The following is a 13,371-nucleotide window of genomic DNA, read 5'->3' on the forward strand; positions in this document are numbered from 1 at the left end:
AAGTACTAAGGTTGAGTGCTAATTAATAAGATTTGGTGCCTATTTATATGCATGGTGGGATAACAAATTGAAAGATTTCTCTTGAATCTATGAAATAAGGTCTTAGCCTCCTTTCTCCATCTGTCTTTTGCAAGTTGACATGGAAGTCTATAAGAAGCTTCCACTGTTTTCCAGGGAAGACCACAATCAAACCTGTCTTGTGACTCATGCCCTACAATATCTCTGGAGCATTATTTCAACCCCAAACCCTTACCTGTTATGTACATCTTCACTTACTCCTATCTGGGTAATCAGCCTCTCATATGTCACATATGATAGTTAGATTCCGTAATTCTCCCTTCTGGTAGAACGGGTCTTATTTGTACAAAACTATAATCTACTGTGAAATAAATGTCAGGCAACTAACAAGTCTGCCTGAGTTTGTGCAGAATGGAAATGTCATCATGTGCAACCATTAACAGTAAGTATCACTGTGTGCCACCATGAATGTAGACAGAGCAGGCCACAGCAGTGAGCCGAACCAGTCTCAATTACAGGATGAGAGCTACAGTTTAAACAGATGGCATCTGTGTTGTGATACTTGACAAGCAGGGCAAAGTTTATTTGACCTGTTTTACCTCTCTTGATGGTGGTTATCAACTAGGGGTCAGGAGCCCTTATGTGCTAAATATCCTATAGCCAGGTTTCTGTTTAAGAGTCCTCAGTAACCGATATCAAGACAGCTTTGAAATAACAGAAGTGTGTGTCTCATTATCAACTTGGTCTTTTTAGGTTTTTTTAATCAAGAGCATATTTAAACCTAGTGTTGTTTTTAATATAGTAAGGCCATACATTGAGAAAGAGATGCACAGTCTTAATGAATCCAGTGGCCATATTTTAAAGATTGTTCAAAACACATCAACTGACAACCTACCTAGGTATTCTGCTAGTTACCAGGGATACAGAGATTTTGAAACAAACAAACAAAAAACAGAGCTCCTACCACAGGGGAGCTCAAAGAATGCTATCTTCCAATCATCAAAGTACAATGTCGTGCTGTAATGGAGATGTACCAAGGTCCTGGCCCACTCAAAAGAACTGACAAATTTTACTTGAAGGAGTCAGGGGAAACTTCATAGAAGAGATGCCCTTTGAACTGGGCTGAGACGATGGGCAAGGCAGAACAATTTTAAAAGCATCAGATTTAGAGTCAAATAACCTGAGTTTGTACCTCCTGCTTTGATACACACTAATTGTGTGATCTTGAGATGGTTACTTAACTTTCCTTCTAAGGCTGAGTTAGACAGCTCACAAAGTTGTTTTGGAAATTAAGTGGGATTCCAGATTTGAGGAGCAGTGGTACTCAATAGTTGATAGACAACAAAGATAAAGCCGGAAATAAGGGACAACAAAGATGCCAAGGTGTGTCCGAGCACTGTGTGTTTGGGAAAGTGATCGGTAGATTTCATCTGTGATCTATTAGTAATGGCTTCACAGAGGACAGAGTTGAACTGGAATATGAGTCTCCTTCCTGGATCGGTAGGGAAAAAAATGCTAGGACTGATTAGGGATGTCTGCCAAAGGCACTGTAATGGGAAACTCCCAGAAGTTACTGATCCCATGTTTCCCAGAAAATAAGACCTAGCCAGACAATCAGCTCTAATGCATCTTTTGGAGCAAAAATTAGTATAAGACCTGGTATTATATTATATTATACCCGGTATTGTATTGTATTGTATTATATTATATTATATTATATTATATTATATTATATTATATTATATTATATTCAGTCTTATAGTAAAAGAAGACCGGTCTTATAATTTTTGCTCCAAAAGATGCATTAGAGCTGATTGCCCAGCTAAGTCTTATTTTCGGGGAAACAAGGTCCTAGATTAGAATATGGCAACAACTCATGAGTTGAGAGTGACTGGAGACTGCCAGTCCAATTTAGAGAAGATTCAAAATTAAATAAACTCTTCCTTTTAAAAACACACGTTATTTTAAGATTTGTGGTTCTTTTATTTGTTGGCGTGCTCATTTATTTGTTTGCTGTTATTTTTTGTTTTTTTCCCCACTGTACTGTTGTAATCCCGTGCCTATTACAATATTGCCTCAGAGTAAAAATGACTGTTTGAATGAATTTATTCAGTGAATGAGTGAAAAAATATAGCTGGTTACTTGGCTAAAATCTAACATTGTAGAATTCCTTAGAGTTGCTTGTTTCTTCAATATGTAATAAGGGTGCTTTGTCATTTGTATATGAACTATAATTTGGGGGTAAATGAGTGTTTCCAAAATCCTTAAGGGAAACATAACAATTTGATCTGTCAATGTATTAATTTTACTAGACACACCCCAGACCACAGGTATCAGATACGCTAGGAATAGCATTTTAAAAGCTCCCAGGAGAGTCTGATGATGAGATTTGTAAAGCACTCCCTCAATCATACATTATTAAGTGTTCTCAATGAAGAAAGCATTTAAACACAGTTGCAAATCAGAATCAACTGGGGATCATTGTCAAAATACTCACATTTGAGTCCTTCTCCCAAAGCAACTGTATCAAAGTCTTCAGGAGTGGGGTCCAGGAATGCACATTTGTAAAAATTCCCCCACTGTACCAGTTTCAGCTCAGGCTCTGCTGAATTATCCCAATTTTAAAAAAAAACAATGAGGACTTAATCAACAAAGCAGAAAAATTTGAAAAGGGGCACCCTTAGGTAGTTGCCCCCTGGAAATGGCAAAGCTGGGTGCCCTCTAGTCGGATGGGATTTGGAGAACAGCTTCCCAAGCAGGTGGCCACACACACAACCATTGCCTCAGCATAAGTACAGTTAGACCTTGCCCTGGGTAGACCACAACAGCTGTATCATATTTCTTTACAAGCTCATCAGTCTCAATATGAGTGGTCTTAGTATGACTGGTCTATAAACTGATGTCAGTTTAGGTGCAAGAAATCAGAAAGTTGGGACCACCAAAACAATGTCATACAAAAAGTTGTCCTTTGAGATAGTTAAAGGGCTTTAGTGAGCAAGAAAATTTGGCATCTTTTTTGTGGTATGAGGAAAAAGACCTAGGGTCAGTGGGTGGAAATTCCAGAAAGACAGAATTCAGCTACATGTATGTTCTAACAATGAGAGCTATCAAACGATGGAATGAGTTTGCCTCTGAAAATAGTGAATTCCCATCAGTGGAATGATTAAACATGGAATGCAATTTGAGGACTTCATAAAAAAATGATTCACATCCTTTTAGTTTGAACGCACCTTCTAATGCCGAAATTCTACACAATCCATGATTTCCTTATGGAAAGTGTCCACCGATCTGATTACACTGACAGTCAGCCCCAGTTAAAGTAAATATACCCCATCCTGTAGGTGAACATTTTCGTTTGGTTTTGTGCTATCTTCAAAGCCACCTTTGGTCTTTGCCTTTGGCTCTCCACTGAGAAGACCCAAGCAGACACTTCAAGCAACAAAGCATGTGTTTATTTTGTTGACAATGAATAATCACGTTGCCATCTGCCCCATCTATCATTGCTGATCGTGATAAGTCAATTAATGCCAAGCATTTTGCTTGGCACAGTCGTTATCTGAAGAGCTGTAGATTAATTGCAGACTTGTCTAATGAGGTTATTGTAATTGATTGTAATCATTTGCTTTGTTTTATAAAGCTGCGTGGATATGCAACACAGTCAGCAACTGTGTTTTTATAAAAATCATTCATGTCCTACACAGAGACCTCCTGGATGCCTCGTTGGGGGTTGGTGATAAATGAGCATATTCAGAGATTCAAATGTCTTGATTTTTTTAAGAGGCGAAAATTGACTGTTTTTAATAAGTAAGACCCTTAGCTTGCTAATCATGTCTAAGTGGTGAGATTAATGTCCAGTATAAAAGCAGGGTATTTATGAAAAGAAACAAATACATTAAACAGGCAAAAGATAGTATTTGAAAAGAAGCATGCCTGTGGATTAAGTGGCGGTTGTGGGGCCAGAAAAGAAGAATCTTCCTTATTTGGGGGAAATTGGAAATACTTATTTTGAAAACCTTACTTAAATTCTTCTTTTGAAAGGGGTGAGGAGGTACACTGAGAACCGTACCAGCCGTTTCCCCGGGGCACCGTGGCCAGACATCCTGTTGATTGTACCCACTCTTCACATGGCTATTGTGCTTCTGCTGCGTGTGGAGCTCCACAGCCCAGCTCCTGCCCAGAGACGCAGTCTATTGAGAGATACGTATATTTATAATACAATGGAATGCGGATTATAGCTGAGGATTGTTCCAGAAGAGGATTATGAAATAGCTCTCTCTGGATTCTGTTAAGGAGAGAATGGATGAACAGCTGTGTGACCTGACACAGTTGCCGGTCCCTCTGAAAGTGGGTAGAAACGCATCAATCCGTCAAGTCTCAGCGTCCTGAGTCACTGATTCTGCTCAAACACATCTGAGGGAGGAAAAAGTCCATAACTGTTGCTATGGTGACGTAGATAAGATTTGTTTAATTAAAAGGGGGGAATTAAACTCACACGTGAAATATGTATATATTTAGTGGCTCCGACTCAAAATATAGAAAACAATTATCTCAGAGCCGACAACTGAGACTAAACAACAGTAAAAGCAGGCCTGGTCCTCTTAAAGGAATCAATTATTTGCATTATTGAGAGACTGGTTTCATTAAAGCGACACAAATTTGTAGGAATAAGCGACTACCACCAAACTGTCCTGAAGTGTGCTAGGCTATGAAAAATGCTGCGGAGCATGCAACTGAGAACCAAGGCCCATCAGGCACTGACTAGCTCTGGTAGGAAGTGCACCAGCCACTTAATTAGTGCTTTGCTGGAAGGCTGGGATCTCCTGGTAGACGTGCTCTGTTGGCACAATTGGAGAATTGAGGAGGAAAGAGAATTGGGATGTTAAGGAATAACAGGTACACAGCTAGTACATATGGAAGAGCTATTTGAGTGCCATGGTAAAGCTGTTCCCTCTACCCTGAATGCCAGCTCCATCTCTCTTCCCCTACCTCCAGCACACCACACACACATACATCCCGTATAGCTTTCCCAGCCCCCTTCCTTTCTCCTGGCCAGTAAAGTGCTGCCTCCTCTTTATTTCTAGGGAATCCTATATATCCATCTGTTACAAGAGTCCACAAACCATAGCCCATTGGCCAAATTCAGCCAAGCAGCTAAGAATGGTTTGCATTTTTAAAAGATTGTTTTTTAAAAAAGAAGATGCAACAGCGACCGTATGTGGCTTGCAAAGGCTGAAATACTTACTAACTGGCCTTTTACAGAAAATTTTTGCTGATCCCAATCTATTAAATTACCCATCACTGTAGATTTTGTAACTGCTTCCTCTCACTTCTATTGGAACCGTCGTTCTTTGTTGATAGGGATTTCATCTCAATCATCGCTGTGTTCCCAGCACCTCGTACGTTGTCTGACACATGAGGGCAGAGTCCATAAATGTTTGCTGAATGAAGCAATAAGTGATCTTAGTAAATTCCTTAAGGACAGGAATTTTTTACTAGGCTTTGTACACCATGCACCTTACACACTGAGCAACATACAGTGGGTGCCTAATTGATGTTTGTGGAATGAGTCATTCAATCGTCAAATCAATAATTCAGTCAACTGTTAATGTCCCAGGAACACAAATCTTATAGGCTTTGATTCCTGGAATTTGGGGGGTATTGCATTTATTGACTACACAGGAAATATACAGCCAAAATGGACTATTTCAGTAAAGACTGTCCAAAGCATCAAATTCCATTAGAAACTGGGAAAGAGGAAGAGTGGTTTAATTCACAGTACCCACTAAGACATAGTCTGGGCTTTTTCTGGAAAAGGAGTATGTTTTGAGAATTCAGAATGTATTTACAAGGTACTAACGTAGCCCTATCTTAAATATCGTAAAGAACACGAAAGGATTGAACACCATGGAGGAATTTTAGATCCATTGGAGGGACAAAGCACAGATTTGAATCCATTTCTGGGCAGTGCAGTCCAGAACTTAGTCACTACAGAACCTCACTGATAACACCTGGCCACTGTTAATGTGCTGTGTGATTTCTTTCACTCATTCCTTCATTCATTCATTCAGTTAACAAATATTGGTTGAGTGCCTACCATACGCTACGGTGAATACAATAATGAAAATCCTGCCTGAAAGATATTTGAAGTCCCGTGAGGGTAGAAAAATAATGACTATAACAAATGAGTAAATTTATATGGTGAATTCAAATGTGATAAATGCTATGGGAAAAGAAATAGTTCAGAGTAAGGGGGATCAGAGGATGAGGAATGGAGGTCGTGAGTTGTAAGTATACATAGGATGATCGGTGTAGGCCTTATTAAGAGGATGACATTTGTGAGGTTGCCATAGGGATGTCTAAGGGAAGGACATACCAGGCAGGGCAAACAGCCAGTCCCATGGCTTTGAAGTGGGAGAGAGCTGTGAGCCTCCTAGGAAGAGCGGGAGCAGAATGCGCGCATGTGTAAACGATAGGGCATGAGAGGCCACAGAGACACGAGTGGGGCCAGGGGCTGCTGCAGATCATGTCCACTTGGCATGGACTTTGGATGGACGTTGGCTTTTACTCTGAATGAATTCCAAAGCCCAGCGATATAAATTCTCCCAGTAATCACCAAACACGAGCTCAGTGAGGTTGCCCTTAGTATTATCTCCTTCTTACCTGGGAAAACGGAGGCCCAAGACCATCCAGATAATAAAGGATTGAGGTTGGACATAGTTCAGGTCTTCTGATTCATAACTTTGCTAAATGTGGGCCGAGGTTTACCCATATGCCCCTCAATAATGACTGTTCACCTACTCTGGACCCGAGCCCAGTGGGGAAATGTGAAGGCTCCTTGGGGCCGGCCTTTAAGGAGCCTACAGTCTAGGAGAGGATCCTATCTTACAGACTGTTCACTGGCTGCAGTCACAGAGTAGGTTGTACTTTTTAATATTTTTGCACACATGGGGTGAGCCCTTGGTAGCTATTGTTGAACAGAGAGATAGAATGAGGAAATGAAGATAGTTTAAAAGGGGCAGTATCTTTCCGAATGCCTAAATTACATCCAGTATATCATGAATTAAATTCTGTTGTCATAATGGCAAACCTAATAATGTTAATGTCAATATTAACAGAAGTTCTAGGTGTTTTATGTTAAGTTATTCTCCAATACAGGGTACATGAGTTCTTCAGGGTACCTGGGAGGAGTATTAGAACAATTGATAGCTGGCGTGATAGAAAAACTCATTTAATTCCTCATTTCAGCCTTGGAATTTCTCCCAGGATCAGACTAGGGAACTGTCTTTGCCAAAGCTAGAAGCCAGGAGCCAGTCCCATCCAGAGGGAGCAAACTGGCCTTTAAGAAGCAAAGCACACAGGTCGGAAGCCCAGCTGGTGAGAGGGCACATTATGATGAGCCCAGTGAGCAGATGACGCCTGTGATCTAAGAATAGGAAGTTTTCCCTTTGCACGTTTTTATAATTACTTCTGGAAAAGGACAGCCCAATCAAGTCAGCAGCTTCCCGGACTGCCAGTTCTAGATGGACACCATGGGGCCGCCTAAGAGAGAAGACATTACAGACGGAGACAACTTGCTGAGGTCAGCTTATTATCCTGTTGACCTCGTCATACCTGGTGTCACAGTGCTGACCTGATCCCACCAGGATGGCATTAGGACAGCCGCCATCCTCCACTTGACTCTGACCTCCCCCGTCGTGTTCCATCTAAAGCAGGAAAGGAGACATCGTCTCACACAGATGGGATTAAAGACAGGCATGAACTGGGACTTGATCAAATTCATCCTAAAACCTAACTGTCACCATGCAGACCAGCACTGTTACAGCTTTACAAGTGTTGAATGGGTCTTCCTTTATTTAATAACCAATGACACTGCAGTTAGACAATAGGTGCTGCTTCTAACATTTCTGTGAACTAGCTGTACTTTTTTTTATCCATTTCCAAAGCCGTGGGAATAAAATCAATTGGAAAAGAAGGTGTGAAGTAAGACTAACCCATTCACTGCTACTCTGACCACTGTCTACAGTTCCTTAAAATTTACAAAGGTTCCACCAGATCACATCTCCCACTTCGTGATCCTTAGCAGACTATTGGAAAGAACAAGTATGTTCGAAGCTTCCATCTGAAGTGTCAATGTCAGAGGCCCCATGGAGATCATCTCTTCCAACCCACTTACTGTACAAAGAAAAATCAGATGCTAGAGAGGGCAGTACCAATATTCAATGGTAGAATTAGGACCAGACCCAAGTTTCCTGACTCTTAGTTTGGGATTTTTAACTTTCCAAATAAAATTTTAAATTATATTAAATCCCAAGATTTGAAAGCCCTTTTAGGTCATGTGGTTTAGTTGCCTAGTAAAGCAGGAGTAGCTTAATGTTCCGATTGCCTGCCTTCCTGAGTGGAGCCACCATCTCAAGGGTGTTTATATAGTCAGCCTCAAAAAAGTGAAGACATAAGTGTGTTGTTTTACACACATGGGCATTGATGAACATCCCTGAGGAAATGGATCTAGAAGTCACCAAATCACCCCCAATAAAAAATACCACCAATGTAAAAACCATAATTGTGCATAATTGCAAGAAATGTGGAAATTTACAATTGGAAGACTAAAGGAGAAAGTGAAATGCCTTCAAGATCCTTTGTTTACATACTATTGTAATAAGAGCCTAAGGATATAAACTGCTTTTCTATAGTTTGAATCCCCCTTCCCACTCACTCTCCCCAATAATCATCTAGAACAACTCAGTGATCATAAATATAAGTAATCTAGATAATACTGTTGCAAAATTAAGTCATTAGATGTCTAGCTGCTCCATGCATGTCCTGCTATCCAATTCAAAATAAAGCCTTTTAAAACCCCCAGATTCATTTGCTCTGAAATATTGATAAACTTTTGCTGAAACAAAGCTTATCATCTCAATGGTGCCGACTTAATTGCTTGCCAGTTGTTGGATAATAAACAGACCTGAGGATTAAAATATGAACTAATTACTGTACTCAATTCCATTTACTTGATTTCTTATTCCATTAATTTTTTGCATCATTTCTGGTGGAAGCCTTAGATTTATGGTCACCCCAAATGAATTATGTCAGTTAGTTGCCTGTGGCACTCTCATGTTCAGAATTGGTCGGAAAGGGCAGAATTCTGGGCAGTAAATATTTAGCTGAAGCAGCCTAGGATATAGTAAGTGAAGGTAATTATCCATTCCTAAATACCAGCCAGAATTAGCCCCTATAAATTTATACCCATCTCAGCAGTTAAAGGCCAGCTCTAAGATTGCTCTCATGATTATTCATTGGATCTGCTTCTTAGAGGCTGTCTTCAAGAGCAGTAGTTGCCTTGGCCTGGAAGAGGGCTGCAGGGATGCAGAAGACAAGCTCACCATGGGGAAAGGACATTGGCTTAGGAGTCAGCCCCTCCGGCCACTGGACAGAGGGTAGCATTTTGACTTAGAAGATCTGACTTCAAAACCACATTCTGTCATTTTCTGGCCGTGTGGTCTCAGTAAGGGCAGAACTGGACAAGTCACTTAGCCTTCTTCAACTTTTGAAACAGTGCTATGGGGCTAATAATGCCAGTCCTGTATGCACGGTAGGGTGATTGTGCCGTGCAAAGAAACACTCCTGGGACTGGGCTTTTTAAGCTCCCAAGTGCTATACAAGTCAGTTATAAGTCAGCCTGAGCTTTGGCGCTCATCTAGTCCAAAATCCTTACAGATAAGACACGTGAAGAAAATCGTATGTGCTAACATGATTAGTACCCTCAGCTTTCATTTACTGAGCATGTACTTTGTTCCTGGCATTGTGCTCAGGGCCTATCACATCGAATCTTCACAGACACAAAAAAACAACCTATGGGCTAGAACTATTTAGCACCATTTCACATATAAGGAAAAGAAACTTGGAGAGGTTAAAGAATTTGCTTTCGGTCATGTGGCTGGGATCGGGAAGAGCTAGGATTTGAACCCAGATCTCTGACTCCACCTGTCTGCTGAGTGACCTTAGACAAGTCACCTCACTTCATTGGTTCTGCCTCTGAGTATCTGCTTAGAATGGGTAAGTCCATTCTCTCTAATCACAAGTGCCGTGTCTGGTGCCTGAGATGATCTTTCAGGCGCTCCCAGTTCTGCCTGAACCTTACCAATAGCCTGTACTTTTTCTGGCTGTAAAGTGAAACAGGAGCTTATTTCTTCAAGTAGCACAATCAGAATGTGTAGTATTAGACAGCATCATTCTATGAAGTCTACCAATTAAGTTTGCGAACCTGTTGCAATGATATTGCCAAACTTTTTTTGATATCAGAGGTATTATTCATTATGAATTTGTACCAACTGGACAAACAATTAACCAAGTTGAGTATTTGGAAATGCTGAAAAAGCTGCCTGAGAAAGTTAGACGACCTGAACTTTTCACCAACAATTCATGGCTCTTGCATCACTGTCTGTGAGGGAGTTTTTAGCCAATAAACAAATAGTTCTATTGGAACACCCACCCTACTCACCTGATCAGGCCCCCAATGACTTCTTTCTTTACCCAAAGATAAAGGAAATACTGAAAGAAAGACATTTTGATGACATTCAGGACATCAAGGGTAATGACAGGACGACGACAACTCCGATGGCCGTTCCAGAAAAAGAGTTCCAAAATTGCTTTGAAGGGTGGACTAGGAGCTGGCATCAGTGCATAGCTTCCCAAGGGGAGTACTTCAAAGGTGATTCCCCTTGGGAAGCTATGAGATATGTAGCACTTTTTCTAGGATGAGTTCTGAACGTATGTGCCTACTCAGGACCACAATTTCGTTCACCTTTCTCTCTCAGATGGACAGGAAATGGGAAGTTACATACAAATGCACAGTTGTTTTTTCTGTCTCTTCTTTGAAATATAAGCAAGGTATTATATATCTGTAAATTTGTTTGTATATATTATCTGTTTCTCTCTGCAAAGCATGAGAAACCATGTTCCTTAGTCTCAGAGGTAGCTTGGGTGAATACATTCCCTTTCTTTGGATCTCTTTGCTGGGCTAGGAATTTCTGGATTGAGCCTTAAAAATGAATCCTGCAGGAACTCTTTGGCAAAGTGAGCTTACCTGAGAAGTCTTAAACCACACTCCCAGCCAGGAAAAGGGGGAAGGCCCAGGGACCACCAAATACCTGCATCAGGACTCAGTTCCCTGCACCAGTTTTTTCAAAGCAAGTAATTGCGGCTGCTTAAGGAAAGACTCATCATGGTGGACCCAAATGGCCACCCCAGAACACCTGCTGTTCCTGGAAAGTCCGTGGTGGGGATCACGCATTTTCTGCCTGTTGCATCTCTGGGGCTACAACTCCTACCCAAGGTGAGGAGTTGTGACCTACTTGTATGAGCAGTGGTTAATTGTAGAGGTTAAGATTGCTAGAGTTATGCATTCTTATGTCTGAATTCTGGCTCTATCGTTTATCAGCTATGACCTTGGGCAAGTTACTCAAGTCTCCTTGTGTCTCTGTTTCCTCATGAGACTAACAGTGATGTCCATGCTATCGGGCTGTTTTCCGCCCAGCTGTATTGAGGTATAGTTTATATACAATAAACTTCAGGAATTTTAACAGTTTTCACAAATATATAGTCATGTAAGCACTACTAGAACCATGATCTGGAACATTTTCACCACCCTGAAAAGTGCCCTCGTGTTCCTCAGCAGTCAATCCCCGCCAACCCTGACCCCTGGCAACCGCTGATCTGCCATCATGATAGCTTTGCTTTTTCTCAAATTTCAATCAATGTACTCATGCAGTATGTAGTCTTTTTTTTTAACTTCACCTCTTAAATTATCATATAGGAAGAATAACTTTTTTTCCTTTAGCATACAGTTCTCTGGATATATAGCACATGTATAGATTTGCATGACCATCACGCAATCAGGATACAGAACACGCAGAACAGTTCTACCCTATAGGGATTTTTTTAAGATTAAGAGGATCAATACTCAGTGCTCAGAAGAGCACCCGAGTGCTCACAAATGGCAGCTTTTATCAGCAGCAGCATGTTTCTTTGAGCTCCATCCTTTAGGGTCAGCATTTCTATCTTCTCTCCACATCTAACAAGAATCCATGGTGGCGTCTGTGCGAAAGGTGAAATTCTTATAAATCGCACAAGCCATTGTGAGTCGGTTCCAAATATCTTTACTCTAAGATGAGGGGTCCGGGCCCTTTCTGGTTGCCATTTTCTTATCAGTGTCATCCTGCCTGGAGGAAGTCTCCTTTCTTCTGTGCAAAAGGCACCATCCACGAGTCTGAGTGTTTGTCCTCCTCAGAATGGCATCTTTTTCTAATGCTCACGCAGGCCCTGGATAGGCCAGGCAAGCCCCTGCTAACAGCAGCTTAAAATTGTGGGCGAACTCATCAGCTTAAGGACATGCAGTCCCCATTCCTGGCCTCCTGGGAGTGCCCTTCCAGGTTCCCAGATAACAACTCATTCTTGCAAAAGGCAGCAGTAAGTAGAGCACTATCTCATTTCCTGGAAGTCTGAGGCAAAGCCTTGAGCTGTCTAAATAGGATGATCACATGTTCCAGTTGGCCTGGGACAGTGCAGGTGGAGATTGGTTGGTCCTGGTGTCATTGTAATAGCACCTCCTTTTATTCTCAAAAGTGCCATGCTTTGCACAATGAATCATAGGGTCACCCTAGGTCTAGATGACCGTAGGCAAACAACTTAACCTCTCTGGATCTTTTTTCCCTCATCCAGAAAATGAAAGGATTGGAGTAACTCAGTCAGGGCCCTTTCAGCACCAAGAGGTCCATGGAAGTAAAATCTTCCTGCACAATTTTATCATCACTTATAAATATTTATAGAGGGTCACTGCTGTCTGAAGACTTCGAAACAATAAAATCTGCAATAAAAATCTTTTGTTACATTGGATAGGTGTCCCCAAAGATGAAGTATGTACTTACCAATAGCCACCAACATATCTCCTTTAAGATAAAAGCTTGGGAAATTAAGTCCTTCGATGTGACCCCAAAAATTAAAGCTCAGGTTGTTCTGCTCACAGGGGTATGCCACTTTGACTTGTTATGATGCTTAAAATGTGGAATTTCCTACTCATGCCCCTGCTGCCATCACCATGCTAGTGGCATGCACATACATACATATCCTATTGTCACTCACTCGGCTACTTCCCAGGTAAAACGCTCCTGTGCTCAATAAGGTATTTTCCTAGAAACTGTGTGTTCCCCTCCAACCATTTTACTTGGTATATTTTAATTACAATTTAAGTGATTTCTGTATGCTGAGCACCCCTAGGAAGAAACCCCCGGAATTACCATCATTATCCACTTAGGCTCTGTTTCAGTTCTGGTCTTTAGGAGCCAGAACAGCAAGATG

At 41.2% G+C, this 13,371-nt stretch overlaps 1 protein-coding gene across 1 annotated transcript in view; it reads left to right on the forward strand.

The window, feature by feature from the left end:
- CA10 (carbonic anhydrase 10) overlaps positions 1-13,371 on the forward strand; it is a 444,734-nt gene that overhangs the window by 337,937 nt on the left and 93,426 nt on the right. The window lies entirely within an intron of this gene.

This window comes from Rhinolophus hipposideros (genome assembly GCF_964194185.1).
Source record: "Rhinolophus hipposideros genome assembly, chromosome: 20".
NCBI classification, from domain to species: Eukaryota; Metazoa; Chordata; class Mammalia; order Chiroptera; family Rhinolophidae; genus Rhinolophus; species Rhinolophus hipposideros.